At 49.0% G+C, this 27,330-nt stretch overlaps 1 protein-coding gene across 13 annotated transcripts in view; it reads left to right on the forward strand.

Moving 5' to 3' along the window:
- The first annotated feature begins 3,155 nt into the window (after positions 1–3,155).
- MBNL3 (muscleblind like splicing regulator 3) overlaps positions 3,156–27,330 on the forward strand; it is a 93,108-nt gene continuing 68,933 nt past the window's right edge. For 3 of the 13 annotated variants that reach the window (XR_012662715.1, XM_075106814.1, XM_075106818.1), the window contains exon 1: positions 3,156–3,292. The gene's annotated coding sequence lies outside the window, so the exon portion shown is untranslated. Of the gene's footprint in view, positions 3,293–3,413; positions 3,567–4,526; positions 4,772–27,330 lie in introns of those variants that run through there. The other 10 variants (XR_012662717.1, XM_075106816.1, XM_075106820.1 and 7 more) reach the window with 7 other exon arrangements.

Consider the following 27,330-nt stretch of genomic DNA (forward strand, 5'->3'; position numbering starts at 1 on the left):
ATAACCAGGAAATTTCCCGGTTAGCTGTAGGTGTACCAGACTCCTCTTCCCTCCCCCTGGGCTGGGTATCTACAACACACACCCTGCAGCACGCTGGTGCCTGATGGATACAACATGAGACTCTGGGCTACAAAGCTTGTCCATTTTGAGTTTTCAGTGAGCAAGATAAATCAGAAGTTACTGGGCTGCATGTGGGAATTGAAATGTAAGACTGTGAAATAGGGGAGAGGGGGATCAGACTGGGTAGTCTCTCTCTGCATTCAAAACGTCTATGAATATTGCTGAAATATGGTGTGTGATCATTTTGCATGGCAGAAAACAGCTCTGCAAGGTGCCATGTGACAGTGCAAGTCAGCCCCTGGCATCGCGTGGCTCCCAGCACCGCTTGACTGTCACAACAGGAGCTTTCCTGTACAAAGAAAGCACAACTGGAGTCTGCTGCTTTGTCCATGTTACAAGCAGGTAAATTAAAGGTTAGAGAGACTGTAATTTGCTTCAGGACATAGAGAATATCAGGGCAGGAGTGAGTCCTGCAAGCCCTAGCTGACAGTTCCTTGCTCCGACTTCTGCATGATGTGGGATTCGTTTCCTTTGTTTAAAATAACCTTGTTTATAACCTCTGTTTCATGATTCAGCTTTTCTGCAGTCAACAACTGATCACCATCAAAGCAGGGCAGCATCAGATTTCAGGAGGAAGATGCGATAGGCTGTTGCACCTCAGGGATGCCTCTTGCAAAGGGCAGTTTGATTGAGGAAATGAGGGATACCTTGTCAAAGGGCTGCTCTTCTTGGAGAGGAGTTCTCCTCTCTGAGATTGCTGTGCCAAATCCTGAACTGCCTGGAGCTCCTGTTGTGCAAATCCCCACCCATGGCTTCTGCCCTGCCAGAAACACCGGCACCTCATCACCATGAATGTGGCCCTGTGCAGGCCCAAAGGTACAGTCAAACGTGGTTTTCCTGGTTCCTCTCCGCCTTCTTGCCTGTAGGTCAGAGCATCAGACATGCGTTGCTGTATGCATGGCGACCTGGAGCCCTACCAGTGGCACAGCTACCGGTTTTACGTCTAAAGCGAGACTCATTGCGGAGAAAAATCTCCTAGAAAGTCCCACACACCCGCTTTTATTCCTCGCACTGCAGTGTGATGCTAGTGTCTTGCGAGTAGCACAGCTCTCCTAGCTTTTAAAGACCATGTTGCCAAGGTTTGCTTGCTGCTGTATTATCTTGCCTGCAAAAATCAGGCTATGCAGCTGCAGTCCTCATCCCCTTTAGCAGGGAAGAGGAGGCACAAAATAACTGGGTCCGGCATTTTCCAAAAGCATCTGGTGATTTTTGGCTAGCTCTGGATTAACTTGCCACTTCCAGGTGGATCAGCCCAGCGGCTGCTTCAGCACCTGCTGGCCCAAGTGATGTGCCCATGGCCACACAGAAAATCGGTAGCAGAGACCTAAACAGAAGCCAGACCCCTGAGACACAGTCCTGTGATGCAAATTTGAGCTTGTCCTTCCTTTTTTAGGAGCTCATCCTTTGTCCTCGCAGCATGAGGAATTTTCCATAAATGTGATTTTTTTTTACACATCATTGTGTGTTTAATGTTTAACAGTGGGATCATTATGGTTTTATTAGCAGTATGTAATGCTTTTTCATCTTCAACTGACTTTGCAAACATTAACTAATTGATCTCAACTATGAATCAGTGGCAGTAACTAGGAAGAGAGGTGATCTGCTCCTGGTCACTGGGGAAGTGGTTGTCAGAACAAGGTGCAGAAATCCCGCTTTGCTGCTCAGTCCATGAACACTGGTGGTTTTATTACAGTCATTTCCATTAGTGCTGCTGTCGGGAAGGGCCACTCTGCGCGCAATAAACAACCCTCAGCTGCTTCTTGCTGCTTCTGGTTGAGCTCACGCTTGACAAAACGTAGCAAATGTCATCGAATCCCATAAAACACTGATTTTAAAAAAATAAATGTGACTGACTTTGTTTTCTTCAGTGTCTGGTAGTTGCTGGTTGGTTTCTGCTAACCCTAACAAAATGCATAATTAAATTATCTGTACTTGTGGGAATTAGATGCTTAAAGTCAGAAATTAGTGGGGTTGCTTGAAGCCAAAGTCTGTGAGGTTTTTAAGGGCCACATTGGCAAAGGCTGACTTGAAGCATCCTGAAGACGGCTGCCAGGAAATTAGCTCCTCGTTTGCAGTATGCAGAACATGTACGACGGCTTTATGATTTACTCGCTCATCTGCTTCACATTGCGCCTATTTTCCCTCGCGACTGTCCTGGCGTACACAATTTTCTGTTGCAAAACAGGAGTGAAAATGAGCACTGCAGTGTGGAAGAGCTGTGCCACTACCCAGGTGAGGGTGGCCAAGCCTGGCAGGGACATGGCCCCTCTGCTGGGAGGGGAGGGGACAGCTTTGGGGATGGAAGGGACACAGCAGGGGGGTGTGATGGTGGCTTTGGGGACAGATGAGATGTGGTTGGGGGGATGGGATGGTTGGTTGGGGACAGAAGGGAAACAGCCTCTCAGCGAGGGGATGCAATGTTGACTTTGGAGATAAGTGTGGGCGCAGTGAGGGGATGTGATGGTGGCTTTGGGGCCAGTGCGGAAGTGTGATGTTGGCTTTGGGGACAGGGCGGACACAGTGGGGGGATGTGATGGTGGCTCTGGGGGCAGGGCGGACACAGTGGGGGGATGTGATGGTGGCTTTGGGGGCAGGGTGGAGGAGTGATGGTGGCTTTGGGGACAACTGGGAGACAGCGAGGAGGCGCAATGGTGGCTTTGGGTCAGGGTGGGGGTGCGATAGTGGCTTTGGGGACAGCGGGGACACGGCGGCTGGGGTGCGGCGGTGGCTCTGGGGTCCTGCGGCCGGGAAGAGGTGCGGGTGCTGGGCCCCGCTCCCCCCGCGGCGCGCCGGCCGGTGCCCGTGCCACGCCGGCGCGGGCGGCAGCGGCAAGCCCGCAGCTGCGGGAGAAGCTGTCCGGGAGCCCGCGGCGGGGCGACACGGATGAGGAGTCCCCCCGCCGCGGGGCCCGGGAGCGTCCCGCACGGGTGGGCACGGCGGGGCGGGCGGGCGCCGGGCCGGGCCTGCTCGGCGCGGCGCAGCCGGTTGCCATGGCAGCAGCCAGGCGGCGCGGCGGCGCGCGCGGCCGGCGGGGCGCGGCGCGGCGCGGCCCCGGAGCGTACCATGTGCGCCCGGCGGCGGGAGGCGGCGGAGGGGCCACGACGGCGGCGGCTGCTGCTGCCCTGCTAGCTCCGCCACGGCGGGCCCGGCGACCAGGAGCCGCTGCGTCAATGTAACGGCGGCGGCAGGGTGGAGGGGAGGGTGCGTCTGTGGCGGGGGGACGCCGCTGAGTGGCATTTCCACGCCGCGCGTGGCCGCCAGCCGCGGGGAAGGGGGGGGGGGGGGGGGGGGAGGAGGAGGAGGAGGAGGAGGGGGGCGGGCGGGAGGCGTTAAAATGGCGGCGCGCAGCCGGCCCCCGCGCTAAACCGGCCCCCGTGGCTCGCCCCGTGCCGCCGCGCGTGGCACGGTGCGGCCGCCCGCTGCCTGCTAGCGCCGCCGCCGCTGAGGTAAGGTGGCCCCGGCCGCGGGGCCCGCTGCCCCCCGCCGCGCCGCGGGGCGCCCGGGGACGGGTCTGGCGCGCTCCGGGGAGGGGCGGGCGGGGGGGGCGCGGAGGTGGGGGTCGTTGTCCCGGGAGCGGCGGCGGGCGGCCCGGCCCGGGGGGTGCCGGTGCGGCTCCGTGGCGGCGCATCGCTCCTTTGTCTGCTGGCGGCGGGCTGGCCGCCGGCACCGGCCCCGCTCCGCCGGCGGCGGGGGGCCGGCGCGTCGCCGTGCATTGCCAGGGTGGCGTTTCGTTTTTTAAAACAAACAAACAAAAAAACCCACCCCCAACCCTCCAAAAAAACCTAAAAGGAGACCCGCAGCAAAACTGATTTTTGCAGCCCAAAGTGTTCCAGGCGCCGTCTTACCCACGACCGCCTCGTAGCGTAGCGAAATGGACTCGACTCAGACAGGGCTGCGGCGGACTTTTACTTCTGAAAAAGCAGCACCAACTATCTGGAGGACTCCCCTGACTCCCCTGCTGCTACAGCCATCGGAGAGGGGCCTGAGGGGAGGGGGGAGTTTTTCTTTTTTTTTTCTGGTTTTTTTTTTTTTGGACTCTTATGAAGACATGCGCATTTGTTCGTTCTTGCCACCGCACTGGAGTCTGCCTAGAAACAAAGAACACAGCCTGGCGAAGTTGATGCTGGCTCCGAAAGTGTCTGGCTTTTTTTTTTTTTTTTTTCCCCGTCCCCCCCCCCCCCCCCCATTTACTTGTGCCATAGTTAAAAGCCTCGGGATATTTCCTTGAATTATTTCCATGTGCCTGTTGAGGCCCCCCCCCCCGCCCCCCTCGACCCTACCAGCCCAGGTCTACGCATTTCGGAAAGTGCAGCCATGATAGCTAGAGCAACTTCTCCCATTTTCACCCAGCCCCGTGGTATGACAGTTCACGGTAGGTGTGCCTTCCGACGGGGAGCCACCCCCTTGCTGAATCATCGCGGCGCGATGGCCGGACAGCTTGTCCGCTTGGGGAACAAAATATTCCCCTGTAGAGCATGAGGTGGCGGCGAGGCGAGACGCAAGTAAGAGACCTGTTAGCATTCGGCTCAGGCGCGGGCGAATGGTTGCAGGGAGAAAACCTTTCCCTTTCATGGCAGCGGGAGCTGCGGATGCGGTTTTGAGCTCAAAGGCAAGACGTGCGCTGCTCTAAGGAACATCCCCTGCCTTTGAGGTAGTGAAACTCCGAGGGCCTGATCCTGCAGCTTTTGCTTCTCTGAAAACTCCTGTTTTGCACAGTTGGCTCCGTGTGAGAGCAACACCTGGTCAGGGAGCGACGTGCGAATTCATGGTATTGCGCTGCGGTGGTTATTAGCAGTTATGCCGTAATGCGTTTGCACAGATAAGTGCGTAAGCGGTAGTGTCGTGTCCGTGCTGTTCGCTTAAAACTAGTTTGTTCTGCACTAGTGAAAGTCATCGCCTTTGTTAGCGTCAGGAAATAACGACTTTACCTTTGGGGGGCTTGGGGGGTGCGTGTGTCAGGTGCTGAGTTGTTGCTAGGTATCCCTGCCTTTATTCAAAGGATGCCAAAAAGTATAGGAGTGAGAGGTGGGGTGAGCAATTTTGAGCTTGGGTGTATCAGGCAAGACTAAATTGCAGCAGTTGTTGGACATGTAATGTCATCCTGTAATTAGAGCGAGGTAATAGTCTGTACCATGTTGAAACTATTGAGTGTCTGAGTTGGAGCAGTATGAATTAAGCTAGTTCTTCTGCGATTATGCAGAAACAGAAGTAATGCAGTTAAAGTTTCCATACAGTAGCTTCCATGGGTTTGCAGAGATGGTTTTCCCCCTACGGGTCCTCCTTGCGGGTATTTTGCTTTTAAGGTAGTACATGGAGGCTGCAATGGTGCTGTTCTCCAGGGTAGAGAAACGCCTTATGAGGCACAGTCCTGCTCCTTGGAGCTTTATTTACACATGAAGGTCCAAATTGTGCACCTCAGCCCTCGGAGGGGGAAAAAATCCTGAATGAAGGACTTGGGGGTTCAGCTTTGTCCAGAACTGAGGCTTTAAAGGACTCTGTAATTTGGTCTTAAAACTTCCCTGCCCCCACTGCTCTCTAAACCCCCAAAAAGATGTGTCTTAGCAAGTGGTCTGGGGGAGAGCCTGCAAGCTGTGGTCTTTCCAGTGCTCCTGCAGTGGGGCAGGATCCTCGTGGGGCTCTCGAGCCACGCTGGTTTGCTGTAGGGTTGTACTAGCAGGGAGCTGTGGCGGTACAGTCATGCACAGGCAGACCTGGGAGGCTGTGCAGAGTTACGACGTGTGGGCACCAGCCCTTCTCACGGATGCTAATTTCCCTTGGTGTGTGCGTGTGTATATATATAGACATGGTACATATTTAAATGAAGTCATTTTAAAGTAGTGATGGCCCAGAAAAGTTTTGAGAGCTATTTCAGTGTTTGAGTGTTTCTCTTTGAAAGACAATGGACTGTGCAGAAGCTTCTGGGTATTACGGGTTGCTTTGCAGTAGGGGAAGGTGCATTCTGCTCTCGGGTGCAGTCAGTCTTCCCAGAAGCGGCTGAGTTTTAAGTACGCATCGGGTTCAGCCCGTATACAGCCATGTCTGTAGCGCACCTGGTGCTATCTTCCAGGTGGTTTGGGATTTACCAGTAGGGCCCCAAAGCAGACCTGGTGATCAGTGAGGGAGTTAGGCCCTTGGTGCTGTACCCTTTGTGCTGCTCAGCCTCCTGCAGCATCTGGCCAGGTCAGGAGGAGTCAGGGGGCCGCATCCTTCCCACCGCCGTGGGGGATTGAGGAATCCCCATGGAGAAAGAAGGAGCAGATCTGGGGCTGCCATTCCTCTCTCCCCGTGCTGGCCCACATGCTGCAGGAAGGTTACTGATAACTAGGGATGCTGGGCTGTTGCCCATCTGAGGTGTTGGGGAGTTCCATTCACATACAGGATTTTCTAGTGGTTTCTGGGCCCAGTTCCACTTCATGAGGAGTGGTCGCTTGCTCTGCCTCCCCCTTCTCTGTTGGGGAATGGCTGGCATGAGGCTTAAATGGTATTCTTAGATTTTTGCAGACCCAGGATTTTCTCCTGGGCTTGTCCCATCTTAGCAAGATGAATATTGAAACTTGGAGTTTTGCACTCACGCTGCCACTAGAAGTGAAGTTTTGAGAGGCTGTTCTGTGCGTTTAAGGGAATCTCAAAGTGGGACTTAAAAACTTGTGACTGCAAGGAGGGGGGAGGTTGGCTTTCTTGCCTTTTGCATTATAGCTGGCAAATCAGTTTTGAAGCTGGTGCTGTGGTGGAAAAAGTGGTCCTGCTTCCAGCCCTTTGCTCCAGTCTGCTCACCATCCCTGTGGATTAAGAATAACCTTGCAGAAGAATGAGAAAGAAAGTGATGCTCATTTTAGCCATCACTGCTTCCTTAGTTTGCTTCTCCATGTGGCCACAGAAACAGTTGTGTTGGCACAAGGACCTGGGGTGTACGGGCAGGACGGGATGAGGCAGCCCTGCTTTTGTTAGCAGGACTGGCCCATGCTGAGTTAAACCAATGGCAAACTGCACTGCTGGTTTCTTGCAAATATATCTTTCTTCATGCACACGTCAAACCATGGCTTTCCTAGTCACCAGTGCCTGCAGCTTAGTCAGGAGTCTGAAAGCAAATGAAGATTTTCTTTGTGGCTAATGCAGGCACAGGTGGTGATGATGAATCTGCAGTCAGGATTTGGTGACTGATGCCTGCAGCAGGACACCCCGGCCATGCCAGCGGTGAGAGCTTGGCTTTGGCAGTGGAGCAAAGCATTGTGTGACTCAGATGTGTTGGGAAAGAGTATGCAGCCTTTGTAGGAGCAGGCTTTTCTGACCGTGAACATACGAGAAGTCACGTGTGGAAACAGTACTAGAAACACGAGGCTGCTCAGTGAGAGGGAGGCTGTGCACCAAAAAGCAGAGTTTGCTTAGATCTCGGTTTCCAAAGGTAGTCACAAGAGCTGTGGTGCTCTTGCAGTGCTCTGAAAACAGAGTGCAAACATCCAACCAAAGAAGAACTGCCTCCTCAGACAGACATGGCATCCCACATTTGGGTTACCCAGGTCCAGGTTCCAAGCACCCGGCAGAAAAAAAGTAAGAAAAATATTTTGCAACATGATAGAAACACTTAGTTGGGGAGTGATCGCAGTGTGGAAGCGGGGGGGAGGGGATGTCTTTAGTGAACAGTGTGTGTTTGCTCTTAAAATCCCTTAAAAGCTCTGAAGCTCAAGCCTGCTTTATTTGCTGTGTTTACCATATGTAATATTTCAGTGAGAAGTTTCAGTTCATGTGGATGAGGTGACGCAGGAGTTCTTTTTAGGTGATGGGGAACCAGTTACTCATGTGTAAGGCACTGGTTTGCTTGTTAGACTGTTTTTGTCAGTTTCTTTTTAATCAGTGTATTCCAGACCTTTGGGCAGTGAATGCGTCCTTCTCTAGGGCAATGCTCAGGTCATAATTTGTCATATGATTTAAGCACAGACTTGTCACTCTTGCTGAAGTGCAGTCTTTAAGCTGGAGCATTTATAATAAAACATTTTGTAATTCTCTGTTCACCTTTAATGCAGCATCACAGGTACCCCAGACTTCATGTGCATGCCTGCTCCTGCAGTAGAGTTCCTTGCTGTGCCCCCCCAGGTGCAGAAATGGTATAGATTGATCTTTTTAGTTTGTTTTCTGTAGGTTCCTGTGTGCGTGCAAATCGCTGCTCTGGGATGGATGGTTTGTCTGAATTTGTGCTTGCGATGCTTTTGCAGTTGGGCACCTCTTGCCTGCTAAGCTCTGGCAGTGTGTGGTGTTCTTTTAAAAGGTGTGTATCCTCCCCTTTTTCCATGCCATCTTCCAGGAAGCATTGCCTACCCAGAGCGATGTTATCTTCCCTCATTTTAAATGGTGTCAGCAGATATTTATTTTTTCCCTTCTCCCGCCTGATGCTAAGTACCCACCATGGGAATGAGTCGTCTTGTATTACTCATGTGGAGCAAATCTGTGGCTTGGTCTCCAAATTACATGGCCCTGCTCAGCAAGGGTGAGGTCCTCTGGAGCCCAAGTAAAGGTGCCGGCATCTCTTCGCCTGCCTTTTTTTTTTTTAAAACAACATAGGCCCACGGCAAGCTGAAAAACCGGTGGCCTTCGGAGCTGGGTATTTTATGTCTGAGGGCTTCTGAATGCATAAAATCAGAGAGAATGTGTCTGTGTAATCCGATCTGCTCTTGAAAGCCTTGCGGAGGGCTGCATGCTGCAGACATAAGCTGTGTCAATAAGAACTCTATTCACCCTCAGAAAACAGCCTCGTGATCGGGTTTGACTGGCAGGCTTCCTAAGGGAGGGCCTTTTTTTTTTTTTTGAGAAAGACCTCTGATTTTTTGGCGGCACTTCTGACTGCCTTTTTGGACTCCCACTTATTGTCCTTTCCTTGGCATGATAAACTTGGGTTTTTTCGCTGGGAGGTTGCTGGGGCAGAGGGAAGACTTCATGCAGCACAGTAGTGGGGGTGCGAGGGCAGTTTCCTTCCTTGCAGTGCAACCCTTCCACCAAATCAGCATTTAGGAGCATTAAGGTGATGGATTTAAAAGAATATGAGGTAGGACTGGAGGTTGCTGCATGCAGGGGAGCATTCTCGTGGTCACTGGCAAGGTGCTTTCTTGCAAAACGGGGGCACAAAATGCCTGTCCTTGTAAAAGTCTTGGATGGTAATGCACAAAATATGTGGTTGTGCACGTTTATGTGCTGGGTTTTTTTCCTTCTGTTTTGCAGATGTCTGTATTTACCCAGGAGCGTTGTTGGGTGAAATTCTGCTTTCGGTCATGCTGGCATAAATATGCTGCGAAGGCAGTGTTGTACTAACGGCTGTAATTTGCTGGCTGCTATTATTTTTTTAAAAAATTCACGAGTCAAAAATGTTATTCTGCTTTATGAAGTATTCTACACCTGGCATGTAATCTTTTAAAATCTTGTAGGAAAAATCTGCTTGAACTAGTAAAAATGAAATGATGCATGTAAGGTTTTTGTGAAAGCAGGAGTTTTAATCAAAATACCAGGTTCTGAGCTGCCGTTTAGTGTATAGCTTTTGTGTAAATGGCATTTTTGGTTGCGTTACATGTGTGATGTTCAGCGTTCGCTCTGCTAAGGTCTTAAGGCCATTCTCCTTGGCATTGAGTTACCAGTTTTAACAAAAGAGATGCTGGACTGTGTTTTGCATGTTTCTTTTTCTCTTTTTCCCTTGGTCTACCTGTCACTTTTATTTAAAGATCCAGCTCCTTACTCAAGCGATGATTTGAAAATTAGCTCATCTGTATGTCTTTCTGGGTTATTCCTGTAGCTGCAAATGAAAGCTTGAAAATATAATTAGGATGTAACATGGACAAGCTCAAAAAAAAAAAACCTGACAAAAAACAAAGTAATGCAAAGCTATTATTTAAAAGAAATGCAATTATGTGTTGAGCCAATTGAGGCTTGAATTAATTTCTCAGGGTTTGCTGGTGATGATGCAGTAAAACCCAAATTAACTCCCGAAATATGCCCGTCCTGAGTCAGAAATTTGGCTGGTAAAAATCGAGAGAGCCACTGAAAGACAGGGAATCCCCTCACAGGGGAGCCTGGCCTTGTGTGGTGCATTTGGAGTGATACCTGCAGCCCCTGTTTCCCTGGCTCTCCCCAGCTGATTCCCCTTCGATAAAGGCCTGATCTTGCCTGCGAGAGCTTTAATAACAAAACTCTGACCGGTTTAGGTGGGATAGGCCCCATGGCAAACGGTGTGCAGACCTGGGCAGCCGCGGATGGCGCGTGCGTGGGCAGGAAACGCTGGTTTCTCTGCTGCTGCTCGTAACGCAGGGAGGCCGCAGCTGGGTAATTTGGTTTTACTTCCTGTTCCCAATCTGTTTGGGTCAAAAGTAGCGGTGTTTTTCCATATTAAGAGGTTTGGCTTCATTTTGCAAGGCAGCAATAAATTTCACACCGCGCACAACATGTTTCTTATATTTCAGAGACTCTTTATTGCTGCCTTTGACTTTTAATTTGGATGGTGAAACCTTTATTAGTACCTTTTTTGTTGCATAGACCTGCTTTTCAAGGAAAACAGAAAGCTTTTTTCTTTCCTTTTTTTTTTCTTTCCTTTCTTTCTCTTTTGGAAAGAGCCTTTGAAATAGCTTGCAGGTCTGTAGCTGAGCAGAAGGAGGGAGCCGGCAGGTCTGGCTGCCATGGCAGGCTCATGGGGAGATGGGGATGCCTCAGCCTCCTTCTGCACTCCTTGGTTGCGAGGGGATGATGCTGCTGGAGTTATTTGGGATTTAATTCACTAATGTTTGTGAAGTGTTTGATCTTTTGGTGGGAGGTCCTGGGATTGTGGGGTGGAGGGGTGGTGGTTGTGCTGTGCAGGGCTGTGATGCCAGGAGGGATGCGTGTGGATTGATGGACAGGTCATCAAAGCGGTCCTAAAGGCTGGAATGGCAAGCTGCCAAAGTCCCTGGCTCGCTGATGGGGAAACCTGCCCTGTAAAGGAAAACTGGCTTCTGCAAAAGAGCATTGCCTGCTCTGAGCCGTGGCTGGCAGCCGGGCTGCTGCTGGGAGTTCTTCTCCAGGGCGCTGGGTTAGTCTGCAGCGTGCAAAGCGTTACCACAGGCCGTGAAGTACAGAACTGATGGATGGGGGGTTGGGTCCTTCCGTGGCTGGGCTGGGCAGCAAAAGGGCATTGTGTTTCTCTCCCCAAAATCTGGTGAAAACTCTTCATCAGTGCTGTTCGCTCCTCTTGTAGGATCTCCTACCCTGTGCAGAGCCAGCCAGTCAGGATGGATAGGTCTTATAGCCACACCAGGTAACAGTGGGAGCCTTTTAAAAATAGTGCCTGAACGTTTTTAAATAAATGGTGATGAGCAGTGCTGGCCCAGGGGGCTTGTGTTGCATCTTGAGATACATTTCAGTGAAGTTATTTTTGAGGTACAAAAAAGAAACAGTAGCATGGAGCCATCAGTAGGCTTACAGGTGGTCTATCCTTCATTCTCTGAAGCCTCCAGATGCTGGTGTTGCATCTGACTGAGGGAGCCACGGTGAAGAGGTGCCTCGTGAAGTGCGTCCGTGCCCTCGGACAGGCTGCCCAGGTTTTTGCGCTGGCACCTCCACCTTGCCTTTGCCGCACTTGACTCCCGGATCCGCAACCAAATGCCTCTGTCCTAGGTCCTTGGCTTTTCTCCAGACCAAGTCCACCACCTGTGAATTTGGCTTGACCTGATTAACCCAGTGAAGCGCTCAGTGTGACAACCCTGTTGCCCTTTGAACACCGCCTTGGTAACAAGCTAATGTCGGCTGTGCCTGAGTGCCCAGGCGTGGCCTGGCTAATGCAGCAGCATCCTTCATGTGGTGCTTAAGGAAGCTACGCCACAGGTCATGGAAATGAGGCCAACCAGAGTGAACTGTTACTGCAAGAGGAATGTCGAGCCCCTTCCCTCCTGCGTATCTGCAGTGAGGTGACACCTCCCCTGCTGCTTCTGGGTGCAACCAGCCTCCTCCACCTTGCTCAGAATTGCAGGTAGGTTGTGCCTGCTCCTCCTCTGCCTGCCCTGTGCACCCCTTTGGACCAGGACAGCTGTCCTGGGCAGCTCTCACCCAGGACTGACTACCTTCACTATGATTTCCAGGGTCTCCAAGAGGAGTTGGTTGAGTAGCTGTGATCCACATTTCCTGTGAGACTGAGGAAATTAGTAGGGCATGTGGGGCAGATTCTGTATGAGGTTATATCAGCCTTGCTGAAAGGAGAGACCTGCTGGTTTGGGGACTTTCCAGCCCTGGTGACTCTGTTGTAATATGACGCATTCTGTGGCTGATGCCCAGATACCAAGGTTGGAATGAGGATACTGCTGCTGAAAGGCAAATTCATTCTGTGTCTGATGTTAGGTGGAAGGCTCTCCTTCTGACAAGACCCTGAGATCCATTCCTAAGGTACAGGGAAGTTTCTGGTGTGTCTAACAACAGATTTATTTATTTTCTGTACCATGCCACCATCTTGTTCCTCTAGAGACTTCAGGATGTGTAAATTCAGCCCAGCTGTAGAGTGTGTCCTAGATGCCCTTCGCTGGGCGATGACAGCATTTTGGATGTCAGCTTACATGAGAAACAGTTTCTCCCCTGGGTCTTGGAGCATCTCCGCCGGCTCAGGCAACCTTGGGGATGCAGTACCTGGCAAGTTCTGGATGGGAATAGTGTTTGGTTGCATAATGCTACGGGATGCATCCCTATTGTAGGGTCTGCACCCAGTTTCGCTTGCCTGTTTGTAACGTATGTAACTTCCAGTGCACACAAAGAGAAGGGAAATTGTGGAAACCTCTTGAGAGAGTGGCATTGCTGAGGCAGAGCCATTGGCTGCTCAAGCTTCTGGGCTGTGCTGAGTGCCCTCGGCTCCATGGGTGCCACGAGGAGCTGAGCCTGCCATTTCATGCCCTTCAAATGGGGTTTGGCACTGAAAGGTGCACTCTCTTTCTTCCCTCCTGCTGTCTTCATTCCTCTGATGTGTGCTTGATCTCGTGAACTCTTGTCCTGGCCAACGGAGAGGGCAGGGCAGGAACAAGGCCTGGGCCCTACGGGAGGGCAGACCTGCCCTGGCTGATGCAGCCTGTGCTTGGGTCAGCTGGAAATGGCGGTGAAAGCAGTGCTGGAGGATGCCCAGGCCTGCAGGAGAGCATCTGCATGGGTGGGGCTGAGCTGGTCAATAATGGCTGTTTGCAAGGTGCTGTTTTTTTTTTTTAATTCAATAAAATGCTAGCTATTACAGTTATGTACTGATTAATAAGAGTAGTGCTTAATATAGTTGTTGCATAAGGCCATGAGCTAAGGCAGGTGCCATTTACCAGCAGTAACTCCCTTTTTGAAACGAAAGGACTGGATGGTTGAGATGGACTGATCCCATGCTACAGTAATTCACTGCAAACTACACTTCAAATAACTGCCTGCTGATTCCTGCTCTGTAGGCTTGGGGATGTGCTGGCCTGCCTTCCTGATATGGGGACCAGGAGAGCAAGTGGGGAAGGCTGGAGCTCAGGGCTGCAGCTGCAGCCCAACCAAGCACTTCAGGTTTGGGGCTGACAGGTAGGAATTAGCAGTTTGTTTGCTGTGGAGTTCCCTTTCTTTCATTAAAAAGTAGGTGCAAATGTGTGAGAAGCTTTTTATCATGATGTTCAAGTAGCAAACTGGTGGCTGGTGATTTGCTTGACTGATGGCTTTCTTTTAAGCATCCTTAGATACTTGTTTGTCATTAGGAAGTTTGGGGAGAGGGATTCTACAGCTGAACTGGAACTTTTAACTTTCAAAATGAGTTTTTCCTCCTGAAAGTAAACCTGTGGCTGACTTTGCTTCTATTACTGCGCTCCATCTTCCATTTGCTGGTGCTGGCTTTAAAAACGTTTAATTCCTAGAGGGGTAGCACAGAGCACTGTCTTCAGTTCAAGTCTGAACATTCATCAGGAGCAACCCAAATTTAAAATCAAATTTTGGTCACCAGTGACAGGCACTTTTTGCTGGTCCCCTTTGCCTGCGATGCGCGCTGACGTTATGGCATGGCCAGGTTGGCCAGTGCTGGTGGCTCCCACTCCCCAGCAGAGCCCTGGGCTGAGCATCACTTGCTCCTGCAGGAGTAACACTGCTGCTGTGCTGGTGAGGCTTTCCCCTTGCCTGTTGGTAGACAAAAAAGCCATTAGGACTGCAGAACTTGTTCACAGAGTTATGCAGCAATTGCAAAAAAAAAAAAAAAAAGAAGATAGAATGCTTGTTAAATTAACACTACGAATGCTGCTTTTTTTTTAAGCCACCTAGTACAACAGAACTGCCATGGGGGAGAAGTTCATTATGGTCCAAATATAACATCTTTGTGATAGGCATAAGTGAAGCTGACTGCAAATGGGAGTGATACTGAGAAGAAGGTAAAAATCCTTAATATTCTGAATGATAGAAGAATGAATTTAAATTCATTTAATGTCAGTAATCTTTGTATTATTAGCCATAATCTGCTTCTGAGAAGCATACAGGCTTGACACTTTTTTTTTTCCCTCCTCTCCATAGAACTGCATTAATAAGAACAGAGTGTTTCTCCTGACCTCTGCCTTTAGACTATGAGCTCCCAAGAGCACAAATTTTTCTTCTGTATTTTTGGGCAGCATCTGCAGGTTGTGAAAGCTGCCACAAATAAATAGCAGTGCTGGGAGCCTGTTACTGCAGTCCCAGATAGATCACCTAGTAAAGGTCTAATCCTGCATGATTCTTACAGGCGGGTGGATTTGGGGCTAGTTCGATATCGAGTGTGTGGGTGTTTTTAGGATGGTCTTAAACCTGTACATTGCCAAAGTGGTTCTCAGCAGGGTGGTCTTGGGAGGAACCTCGCTGAGCAGGGAGAGCGAGAGGGGGTGCAGGCTGCTGGTTTTTTGGTTGTATATCTTTCTGGGGGGTGTACCGGAGGGGAGACACAGATGCAACAGTATTGATGTACTTGATGCAGTATTGTTAGTTGGATTGTGGTGGCTAAGAATTGAGACAGGCCTTAGAATTGTTATTTTGAGCCTTTAATGTGGGGAGAGTGTGCCGTGGCACAGCGGCAGCATCTGACACCTTCAAGTGGGAGGTTATCACGATCAACTTTGTGTATCTGCCTGTTCTGAGAGAGAGAGCTGGTGCATGAGAGTTTGCTTAGGGTTCTTCAAGAAGGATGTTGCTCATCCTGGAGATTCAGGCAACTGAAACGAGGGAGAGAATTAAAGCATGAGATCTGCTTGCTCATGACCTGAATCCCCTAATCACAGCCTCGTGTAAGTGAAGGTCTTAGGCTGGGTTGAGTAGAGGGCATCTCCACACAAGACAATGTACATCTGCCTTCTGCCTCCCAGAATTAGAGTTTATTCATGATGCAATATAGTTTTAAGGGCCTTAAACCTTGCCTTAAACTGGACCCACTGTGTGTGACATTGTTTCCCCTGCAGCAGGCATGTAGTAGGCGCCTTGGTGAAGATAGGTGTGTGCTACCTGAGCTCCCCATCCCCAGGAAGCCTCTGGGTGCCAGAAGCCCATCCTGGTGAGTCCATGTCTTCTGGAACTGGTCCTTAATTGATGGACTTGGATTAGAGCCTTAGTTGTATTTAATTCAAGCTTTGTGCTGCTACCTTCTGTTCTTTAATCTGGCAAGTAACATTATGGTGGTTCATGCCACTGTGGCCACTTTCACTGACCCTGTAATTTGCTTTTGACCCTGCATCGCTTTTGCAGGGAGCTCCACTAACGCCAAGCCAGTGGTAATCCCACACTTTGAGCTTCGTGTTCAATTTATTCCGGGTTGTAAGACGTCAGCCAACGATGTAAGGCTACCTGTTTTCTTCAAGTAGGTGACTAAACTGAAAAAAATAAATTAAAAAAAAAAATTATTCCACTTTGAGTGGCTTCATCAAAATAACTGAAAAATTGTCATCCCTTTTTTGGCATGTAAGTGAAGGGAAGAGCTTTTTTTGGTGGAAAGATACATAGTTTGTTTATTTATTAGATGAGAGGTAGAAATGTTTCAGCTGAGGGGTGGAGACAAAAAGAAGAAAAACAAGGAGGGAAGAAGCCCAATGCTCCTTGCCTTTTATAAAGAGCTGCTTCAGTTTTTCTTTTGAAGCAGTCTGGAAATTCAGGTTAGTCACTGTAAAACTGAATAAATAATTTCTCTGAAAAGCACTGCCTACCTTGCAATCATAGCCGATAGAAAGGCAGATTAAAATATTTCATAAAAGGACTTTAAAAGCACCTTTGGCTCAAATTTGCAGTAGTGTATACTGAGGAAGCATCTCTGATTTTTCTGTTACCTGAGGATCTGGCTTTTATCTTGTTTTTAATCTCTCTTCCCCTCCCTCCATCCTCCCACGATATGAAAGGTGCATCTGTAGGGAAGATTCCTTGCAGCATATGTTCAAGGACTGTTTTGGAGCTCAGAGAATTTGATGCGGAGTCTCCTCCTAGCCTTGGTGGGGTTTTGTCTTTACAGCTTGTGTGAAGCAGGAAGAGCATTGTTTGAGCATTATGTCAGATACAGATAATTGGGGTTTTGAAACCCCCCCCAACACTTAAAGAAAACACTATGTAGAGGTCTTTGAGAGCCAAGAGACACCTGTGGTGTTGCCTGAAGTTTGAATCTGCAGCTAGCTGCCTTCTTGGAATAAAGCGATAACAGAGTAGTTGCTAATATCTCATTCATAGGTTGATATTTCCACTGCTGCTGTTGATACGTTACCGGGGTCAAGATTTTTGGGTCACGAGGTGGACTGCATGTGCCAGATGCTGCTCTTGATACCCTGCTTATATTATGTGCTTGGGCAAGACAGGACAAGCTGTTGTCCATCCACCTCTGGCCTGTGACTTCACGGGGTGGGGGCAGCCAGGAACGTGCCAAGTGTGACATACTGGAAGAGCAGTAAGCCAGCTCTTACTTTGACCGTACCATTGCAGCAAGTCGCTCAGCTCTGCCTGGTAAGGTACTGTTGGAGGGTGGCATGGCAGCTGGTTGAAGTTGTCTTCAGTTAGTGTCCTCTTTTGTGTTTCTGCTGAAGGATGAATAAGTGCTTATGGCCAGGCTGGACGGGGCTTTGAGCAACCTGGTCTAGTGGAAGGTGTCCCTGCCCCTGGCAGAGGGGCTGGAACTAGATTATTTTTAACGTCCCTTCCAACCCTAACTATTCTATTCTAGTCTTTATATATGAAGCTGGATGTATCAGACGTGGCTGTGGTTTCAGTGCAAGGCCAGGGCTACATCTGAGAAAACTTTGGGGACTGTTGATTGAAGATTTGCGTCCTGTTGGGTGAGCTTTAGAGTAGGGGTTTACATTGCAGAACATAAAGCATGTTTCACACTTGCTTTTTAGCTTTCGAACATACATGTGTGTTTGAAGACCATGCAATTCTGAGGGAGCTTCCAATCAATAATTGTTAGTGTTTGTGCAGCATGATCAAAAGAGTATCCTGGCTCTGCAGGCTGAAGGGGAGACTGAGTTGGAGTCCCTGTGTGTTCACTGTGCCCTTAAGGTAAAGGATTAAGCTTGCAGAAGAGGAATGAGGTCAGGTCTAGACCAAGAAGTAGACTCTGGAATCTAGCCAAGAGTGTAAGTAAGGCTTTTTCCTGTAACAGCATCCTAGATGTGGCAGTTGTGTTGACTTAGCCGAAATGAGGCTGACATCTGTAGGTCAGGCCTGATTAAAAGGGAAGGAGGCTAGAGAATAGCTCCATGGAGTAAAGAGGATTTAAAGGTAACGGTGGGGGGAGACATGTGGTCCTTACTTGCAGAATTTGGTTTGGCCTTGGGAATCTTGCCCTGCCTGGGAGCAGAGAGAACTGGGTCCCCAGGTTCTTCGTTTAGCCCCCAGAGCACTGTGGCTGCTGTTCCCTTCCCCCGTTCATGGATATCTTCTGACCGATCACTTCCCCTCAAGTCTGACTTTTTGGATAGAAGTCTGACTTAAGCTTTCATCTTCTGCTGTTCAAGGGAAGCCTTCCACACAAGCCTTTGGCTTGCTGTAAAACCCTACTGTGAAGACAACATCCACCCCTCACTTTGTTGTTACAGGGTTAAGCGTCCGGGTCTCTTGCTTGGTGCAGATGAAAGGTGCTGTATTGCTGAGCTGTGCTGTGTTGCTGAGTGTTATGTGCCGAAAGCTGCTTCAGAGAACGTTTCTGTGCTCCTTTTGACTTCTGTTGCGTCTTTCTGCCCACCTTCAGTTGTGCTGGTGGCTGAGGATGCTGGAAACTCTCTCTTTGCTGAGAGAGGTGTAAAGAGAAGGATGATGGCACTTCAGAAGCAATAACCCCTGTGCTTTAATACAGCAGCGTATTGTGTCCAAAACTGTGGTTCATGATCACTAGCTGCTGCTTAACTTATACATTGAGCATGTTGCTCTCAGAAGTGCTTTGACACTGAGGATCCTCATCGTTTGGGATGGGTGACCTGAGTCACAGAGGGGTGAGGTGACACTACAAACAGTAGTATGGAGGAGCATGCTGCCGCCAGAGTCAGGAATGCGATTTATCTGTACTTCTTGCTTGGAGGCCGTCAGGGGCTGGTCTGTTCTTCTGATTTTTTTCCACGCTAATTCCTTTCAGTGGAAAAATGGCTTATTTGATTAGATGCAAACTTCTGTAGTAAAAATCTGAAAGGAAATGGTTGCTTGGCATCTTCCTGAAGCTGGAGTTTTAGTTTCTAAATGAAAAACTTTCTTAGTAAGATAAAAATAGATAATTACTTTATGAGGAAAGTAGTCACTTCCCTACCAGCTCTGCTGGGTGGCCTTCAGCCTCGAGGAAGTGGGGAAATTACCCTCAGCTTCCTTGGACCACAACCAGCCCTGGTGGTTTTCCAGTGGAGTAACTAGAGTTACACCAGGGCTGTACTTTGGGCCTCTAAATTTAAGGGATATATGAATCCAGATGAAAATTTAATTTGAATTCATGCCAGGCACGGCTTCCCACCCTGTAGGACCTGCAACCTGCATGGCACTGCATCATGAAGCACACACCATGTTGCATGTCAAGGTTCTTCATGTTCAGGTGCTCAGTCCAGCTAAGCAGCACTCATAGCTGTGATGACCGCTCACATCAATCCATTAATAACTTTTCTACTCAGGGAAATAACAGCATAAGCACTAGTGCCCTTGCATAGAGTGCTGGGCCTCTGTGTCAGACTGGCAATTATTTGATGATTTTGTAGAAAATAAATTATCCTGGCTCTCATTGTAGTCCCTAAATACGTTTTCAGCTGTGACAAGAGCCAAGATTTAAGCCTGGGTCCCCAAAAGTAAAATGCGGTTAATTAGCCCACTCCATCATGTAGCCGTTCGCAGTTAACAAAGGCAGTACGTTCAGCCAGACAGTTCTTGCTCACAAGTGATGCTAGCCTTTTGAGCTGCGTGTATGGCAGAGTGTGCTTGCTCAGAGCCTGAAGTCCTTGTTTGCGTCCCTTTTCAGCAATGCTTCTTAACCCCTCTGTGCAGCCCCATTGTAATGCTGCTTGTCTCCAGTTGAGAGACTTCTGGCACCAGTATGTGTTTTAAGCTTGAATGGTGGTTTGTGTTACGGCAATGGCTGTGGAGTCCTATCAAGGTCAGAGACTGTTGCAGAATAAAGAGGGAGGGGGGTTCTACCCTGAGGACCTTGTAGCCCTCAGGGCAAATACCCCGGACAACGGGGCATTAGTCTTATTAACTGTAAATTGTGAAGTGTTAAAGGAACATCAGAGGGGCAAAGTGAGATGGCCGAAACAGTTCGATTTCTGGGCTGGAAGAAGGATGTGTGGGCCCTCGTCTGGAGTCCTGGCTTGCGGTTCCCACCAAACCAGATATCCTTGCTGGCTGGAAGCTTGTTTGCATCAGACAGTGCTAAGCAAGAGCTCGGCACTGAATGCTGCTGTGGTGGATCAGGTGTGGTGAGGTGTAGCTTGAAATAAACCAGCAAGAAAGAACTGCTGTCACTGGAGGACTCCACTGCACTGCTGCTGGCAGATCAAGGGAGGTGTTGGACATTTTTGCTTGCCATGTCTCCATCGATTTGGGCTCAGAGGCTGGGGCAAGGCAGCATGTTTCCTGAGCAGGGCATGCTGTTGAGAAGTTTTCCGACCTGGCCACTGACCTCAGGTATCAGGTAGGTCACTAAACTCTGTTCTTCTGCAAAGGGACTGCTTGGGTTAAAGTTTCTTGACATTTGAGTCCTTTGCAGTATCATGATGTTGTATGGTTTCAAAATATTATTTTTCTTCCTTGTGCGAATATCGAAAACTGACTGTTGCCCCTGCAGTGTCATAGGATTTAGTAAACTGGGGAGACGGACAGTCCTTAGCCAATGGTTGTACCTAGGCTGTAGTCTGTAAGAATGTGCCTGCATTTTAAAAAGTGTAGGACCTTATTTTCAGACCCTGTCATCTATTTAGATCCAGGCTGTTCAGTCCTTGGCTGCTTCCTGAAATCTACACTTGCTGGTATTGTAATCCAGAGCTTGTGTGTTCAGGCAGTGCCATTTGGTTGAATGCAATCGTTGCACAGAAATCATCTGTATGTAGATACTAGAATGTGAACAGTGGTGGCTGTGTGAGTGGATAGCAGGTCAAGACCCCCTGAAAATAGAAACATATTGATGTTGTTAGCAAAAGCTGTGGAGCATGTTTTCCTTGAAAATTGTTATTCAATATTGTCCTTGGTGTCTTTTGAATTAAACATACTGTAAGAGTCGGTTCGCTGGAATTTTGACTGTTCTGGAGGATTGGATATTGGGTAGTCATTATCAACAGTTGGAGAAGGTAGCGTGACCTAATGAACAGACAGAAAGATGCATAGGCAATAGCAGCAGGGAAATCTAAGACAAGAATGCACAGGGAAAAATACGTACAAGGTAAAACTTGCGCAGCCGGCCCTTATGCAGCAAATAAAGCAAGGTCTTACTGACCTTGGCAGCTGTACAGGGCAGCCTTTGCATAAGAATGACTTGTGCTTAATATACTAGAGAAATTATTCAGGGACAAATATTCCTTTTTTCTGCAGCGGTGGGGACACTACCTTCTATCTCCAGTTGCAACACAGAAACACAAATGCATTGCAGATGAGGTAGGAGGAACACCCGACCCCACTCAAGCACTTCAGTTCAGTTTCTCATGGCCTGGAGAAGGAAATCTCATACTGTCCTCCTGGTGAAGCTGGACCCTTCCAGCGCCTTATAGCAGCCACCTTTGAGAGCTTGCAGTGGCTGGATATAAAGGCAGCATGATGGGTGTCTTCCTTCATTAGTCTGTGCAGTTTGTATCTGCTAATAAGAGATCTGCTACTTGGAGATCAGAGAAGTGCTTTGTTTTCCATGTTGTGCTGCGATGAGGCAAGCAGAAGGACCTAGACCTGCAGGCTGGTTAAATGCTGGGAGATCCTGAGCTGGTGAAGCTTTGCTTTCCCTGATAGACCCATCAGCATTTCCTATGCCCCAGTGCTTGTGTGCAGCTCTTGGACAGGCCAAGCCCAGCTCACCCACTGCTCAGCGTGGGCAGCAGTTATGACAGAGACCTATACGTGGTGGCTCCCCGCATCAGAGCCTGGTCCCCTTCCATCTGAGATGGAGGTAGGACAGATGGATGGTGAGCTGGCTGGAGTCTCCACTCCCCACGTCCTGGGGCCGGGCCAGTCCCTGTGCCACCATGTCTGTGCCTGCGCATCTCTGCCAGTGGTGTTGCTTACTAAACCTTGCTACTTACTCAGTACTGCTGTTTGTCGTGGGTTTTTCTTTCTCTTCCTCTCCTACTGGAGAGATCAGCCCTATAAATGCACATGTTCAAGAGCAAAGCCATCTTGAGAGTTTTGGCAAAGCAAGGTCTCTGAGGTCTCTCTATCAGGAGAGGGCCAGAGATGGTGTTTGTTGATATTGATCATGGGAAATGTAATTAATGTGGGTATAAAGTGTTAAATGTTAAGTTAAAATGGGGGATTTAAAAGCAGTCGATAGATCAATTCTGAGGCTGGGATGAAATGCTCAGACTTTGAAACAATAATCAGATTTCCGATAAAATCTGCACTGTGTGTAATTAAAGGGGTTGAAATATTAAATCAGGTGTTAAGGGAGTGATCTTTGGATGATGTTGAAAGAACAAAGATCCAGACAAAGAGCCCTCCTGTCTGCAGGCAGAGCCCCTGGCTGGGCAGAAATGGTGCGGAGCCTGGGGATGTACTGAACTAGTGGCTAAAAAGGGGGAGAATGATGGGAAAACTGGAAAAATCCATGCTGCAGTGCTGAACATTTGCCTAGATGGAGATGAGAGCATTTGGATCTGATAGCCCTTGTAGTCTGATAGTGCTTCTAAGACCTCAGTCCATCCATGTGTGCAGACATCTCTACCTAAGATCCTCTTGTTGGTGAGTCAGGCTTCCAGAGGAGTGAGGACAGCATGTTAAAACCCACCTGAACAGGAAGTACTGCTGTGCAAAAGACTTCCCAAGCATTAAAAATAATAATTACCAACTGCCACCATGTTTCAGTGATAGTCAATAAGAGCAAAGGCAAAATTGATGTTTTGTTAAGAGGTAGAGTAGCAATTAAGGAGAGGGATAAAGTTAGGCTCAGTGCTACTGCCAGTGGGATATATGGAGTGTTCTAGGGCATGTGCCATTTCCAGGACACGTATTTGAAGTTTGTGTTTTTCCCTTGCCCTGTAATGCATAAAGAAATAAGCAGAAAAGCCTCCAGAGTAGCTGCTCCCTCTCCCTAGTTTAACTGGCCTATGAGTAGTGATACAAACAAGTTCTGCTTTAGGGGCAGCATCAGGCTTTGCTCTTCCAGTCAACTTAATTTTCTGATGCTGCGAGCTGTGCAGGGGGCCGTAGAAAGCATCTATTCCCCGAATATGTATCTTGGCTCTCATCTCTAAAGGGATAATTCTGAATATGGAACAGACACAGTATTTACTGCAGCATTGCACCTGTCAAGGTAACATTACCATGGGACGGAGGGTAAAAAACACTCTCTGCTAGATAACATGAATAAACTAGCTCATTAGCTCTGGGCACTTATTTGCTAACCTTGTCCTGTTCATGTGATATGATTATCTGTGAAGACATAGCTGTAAGGCTTTCCAGAGCCTTGAAAGATATATGTTTTTAAGAGTATGTTCTCATTTTGTTCTGTAATCCCAGTGGCAGCCTCTGCTGTGTAGCTCCTGAGGTTTAAATGCTGATTAGGTTAATGGATTGTAATGTAACCCCACCCAGTTGGTCATCAGTCCCTTGAAGATGCCTTTTGATTGTGATCATTATTGCTTAATTGCAAGCCCTGCCTTACCCATGGACTGAGCCAGGCTTGAGTTTACCTTGCTCCTTGCAGAGTGGAGGGGGAAGAGCAGGCAGGGAGGTGTCCACAAAGGAGCACTCTCTTGGAGCTTTTATATAAAGGTCTCTAAAATTTCTGCTGTGGTGTAGCTGGGCAGAAGTAACGTGATCTTTGGAAAAGTGCCTTTGTGCTGTAGTCTACAGAAGAATTTCATTATTAACAAAGCCTGAACGAGGGCTAGTTAAATTGTAGCCCTTGTATTCAAGGTGACTGTTAATATTTTTTAATTGCAAGCTTTGTCCCAAGTCTGGGGTTACAAATGAGACTTGCTGCACCAAGCTCCCAGAAAGGGTTGGAAATTGTGGTATTTCATCCTGTGATTACTCTGTGTCACCCTGACCCTCCCCATTATCTAAGAGGAAAATAAGTTTTGTAAACTGTACATAGATTTTTAACTTCATTGCTGATAGCAGAAGTCCCTAAAATGACATGTGTCTGGGAAGAGACTGATGCTCAGTCTGCAGCATATCATAAAACCAACCAGGGGGAAGGCAGGGAGATAAAGGCGTGATAGTGGCCAAGGACTCCAAAGGAGATCTTCCTCCTTCACACGAGGCATCGTGGAGTTGTGGAGGTCCTTGCCAAAGGGTGTGTGGGTACATGAAGCTTGCGCAAGTGCTGGGAGAGCGGGCAAGTACTAAGTGAGGAGTTGGTTGGGAAACAGTAAGGAGGCAAACAGCAGCAGGCTCAGGGGGTTCTCAGAAATAGTGGAGCGCTGGAGAGCATCGGGGTGGGAGAGCGCGTATGTCTGCCTTGCTGTTACTCTTGGGCATCTGTGGGTGCTGCCAGCTCTTTGTCTCCAGCAGAGCTTCAAGTGGAAGGAGGGTCATTCCTCCCCTCTCCTACTGCTTGACCGGCTTGCCCTCTCTGCCCACACCTGCCTGCAGACAGGAGCAGAGGACGAACTCGCAGACAACATACATTCTAGAACATGGTGTTTGAGGACTTGCATACTGGAGGGCAAGTCCAGCCTCCTGTCGCTGCTTGTCAAGGAGCATTTTGTTGCCCTTCCTGAACCTTTCTTGTCATTGAGGTTCCAGTCTGCTGGGTTGTTTCCATCTACATCTTCAGCACAAGTAGGAGACCTGCAGCTCTGGGCAGCGCAGGAGGGGTGAAAGGGTGCTTTGCACCTTGTCCTACACACTTTGCCCTTCCCTTACTCCCTTTCCTAGAGAGAATATCAAGAAGCTGAGTGGAGATGCTAGCTTCTGGTTTTTTTGGATGCCTTAATGCTCCCTAAGCTATATCTGCACCAGATATTCCCCTGAGTTAACGCTGTCCTTGCAGATTTTAAGGTGAAGCTCCTTGCTGTCTCATTCCTAGCAGGCAGAGTTGGCTGCTCCTCTACTTGAGCTCCGGTGATCCTGGCAGAGCAATGTGCGCATGGTGCCTGTGTCAAGTCCCAGTCCTGTTTTTCCTGACCTGAATGCATGGAACAGCTTGTTCTCTGCTGTTTGTTAACCCTTACAAAGACACTTAGTCTTGTTTTCTTTGTTCTGCATTGGCTGTGCTCAGCAGGGTCAGCTCTGTGGTGCTTCGGGAGTGGGGCAGAGCCTGTGAGGGAGTTAATTGCTGAGTGATGATGGTTCTCCCGAGCTGAAGATCTGCTCCCGTGAGCTATTTAGGCCTCTGTTTCTTGTATCTCCGTGCCAATCAGATTAGCTGGTGCCAGGAAACAGACCATGGCCTGCTTGCTCTTGAATGCACCCCTTTTCCTCCTTACCTGTTTATCCCACTCAAGCCACTTCCCCCTCAGCCTCAGTTCTTTTATTTAGCTCTGTTCCTTCCTTTTCATTTTCACAGCCTTACTCTGGCCCATCTCTTCCCTCCCCGAGGCTGTCTCACTGGGTTTTGACATCCAGCCTTAAGAACAGAGTAAATCCTGTTCTATTTGGTACTGCCAGCTGCTCCCTTTGCAGCGCTGTGTGTCCCCCTGCACTGCTGCACCAGGCTTTTCTTGTTCTTGATTCCCTCCACAACGCTTACCCGGTTTTAACTTGGATTCCCTTTAATGTGCAGAAGTAGATCTCCAGTTCAGCGGCACTGCTGAAGGCACTCATCTTCCCAGGAAAGAAAGGAAAACAGGTTGAGGAGGGGGGCATGGCTAAGAGCTGCCCAGCTACAATCAGTCCCTGGGGCTGCTGCTGCTCTGGCTGGCTGTGCACCCCCAGCCATCTCTTTCCGCTCTTCTCCCAGCCAGACCCTTCCACTCTCTGGTTGCTGATTTCAGCAAGGGATTCGCTGTTGCAAAAATAAGCTCAAAACCCCTTCAAGCTCACAGGACCAAGCATTCCAGCCTGGCCATGTGTGCCAAAACAGGCCTGTCCCCTGCCTCTTGCAAGGCCCCACCTTTATCCTTATTCTAAAAATAAAATGCAAGGACATTCCTTCCTAGTTACTCTGTTCTGTTATTCTGACCTCGTTAGACTTTCCCAATAGAAAATTTCATTGAACTCCTCTATTAGTGGTGAAAACAAACAAGACCATTGGACTTCCTCTGGAAAAAATGTATCTATATCACAAGGAATTGCAGGGAGCCAAATTTCCACTGCTGAGTTAGTGCTGTATGCATATGTTCCCTTGTACGCATTTAGTAAACAAAGTTGTGTTCACACTCAGAAGAATTTAAAACAATTTTGCCTTTATATCTGAACTGATTTCCCTCCCCGATTTGAAATAAATTGCTTCTGTAATGTTATAAGGAGCTGCTAGCTGGGGTTGCAAGAGCAGCCGCTTTTTTCCAGACCCCCTGAGCTAAATATATTTTGAGGCTTATGTATGTGCATGTACATAAGAATTATAGCCAGGTGATGGATTGCTAAGCCACATCATAAATTTGGTTCATCGGACACCTTTGATTACCTCCTCTGCACTCTGCCTGTAATCGCTCTCCTTCAAACATCCTTCTAATGTTCATAACAGCAGCCAATTAAAACAAAGACTCCACTTGCCATCTATCAGCTCTTCCCTCTGCCATCACCCAAGTTCCTTCTCTTGGGTGGGCGGAAATGAGTGCATTGATGGATGGTGGTTCAGAGTTGCACAATCAAGGTTTGAGGGAATATATCCCTCTGGGTTTTTTTGCCTGCTGCTTTAGAAGTCAGCTGGGACAGACACCCAACCAGGCAAGGGTGGGTGCTTGTGTGTTTGCATGTTGCTGGCCATGAGTGGCTGGGGGCTGTGGGGTGGTGGCGGGAAGGATGGGGCACATGGAAGGCACTGCTCGTCTGTACATCTGCCCTGGCTAGCTAGGGCCTACCATCTCAGGCTCCTGGTTTTGATTCAGTAGTTTCATGCTGACTCAGATGCGTTCTGGAAGAAAAGCGTGCATGGGCCTTAAGTGGGAAATTGGAAGTAATTCAGGTCACTAAGACTTCCACAGGGGAGAGAAGCTGGAGGCTGTCATGTTACAGATGCAGGAAGGTAAGGAGGGAATTGAAGATCTGAGGACTTCAGTTGGTGCCTGTGACTCAGGCAACTCAGGGAGAACAGAGGATGTTCAGTCCCTGAAAAGTTGATTCATTCACCTGGCAGTGAGATGAAGAGCAATGAATAACGGATTTTGGGGTGTGTGGAAGGTAGGAGAGGCAAACACTGACTCTGAACGGCTTGGGAAGTGCCTCAAGGGTGACTTTGACTTCCCCTTGCCATTTTCAGAGCTTAGCTTTGTTGGCTCCTCTTCGTGTGGATCCCCAACCCCTCTGTCTCCCACAAGGGCACCAGGCAGACAGCCCCGGCCACTGGCTGAGCGGGTGGCACTTGGTGCCAAAGTACACTGCCAAAACTGTCCCTTACATCTTCCAGGTGCCTCTTGGCTTGGCTGTTCCCCTGCAGGTACTACAGCAGTGCCTCCCTTCTGTGCTGGGAGGGTGCTTATTGCTGCAGAAGCAAGATTGGAGTTGTTGGAC

The sequence above is a fragment of the Phalacrocorax aristotelis genome, chromosome 11 (assembly GCF_949628215.1).
Source record: "Phalacrocorax aristotelis chromosome 11, bGulAri2.1, whole genome shotgun sequence".
In the NCBI taxonomy this organism is placed as follows: Eukaryota; Metazoa; Chordata; class Aves; order Suliformes; family Phalacrocoracidae; genus Phalacrocorax; species Phalacrocorax aristotelis.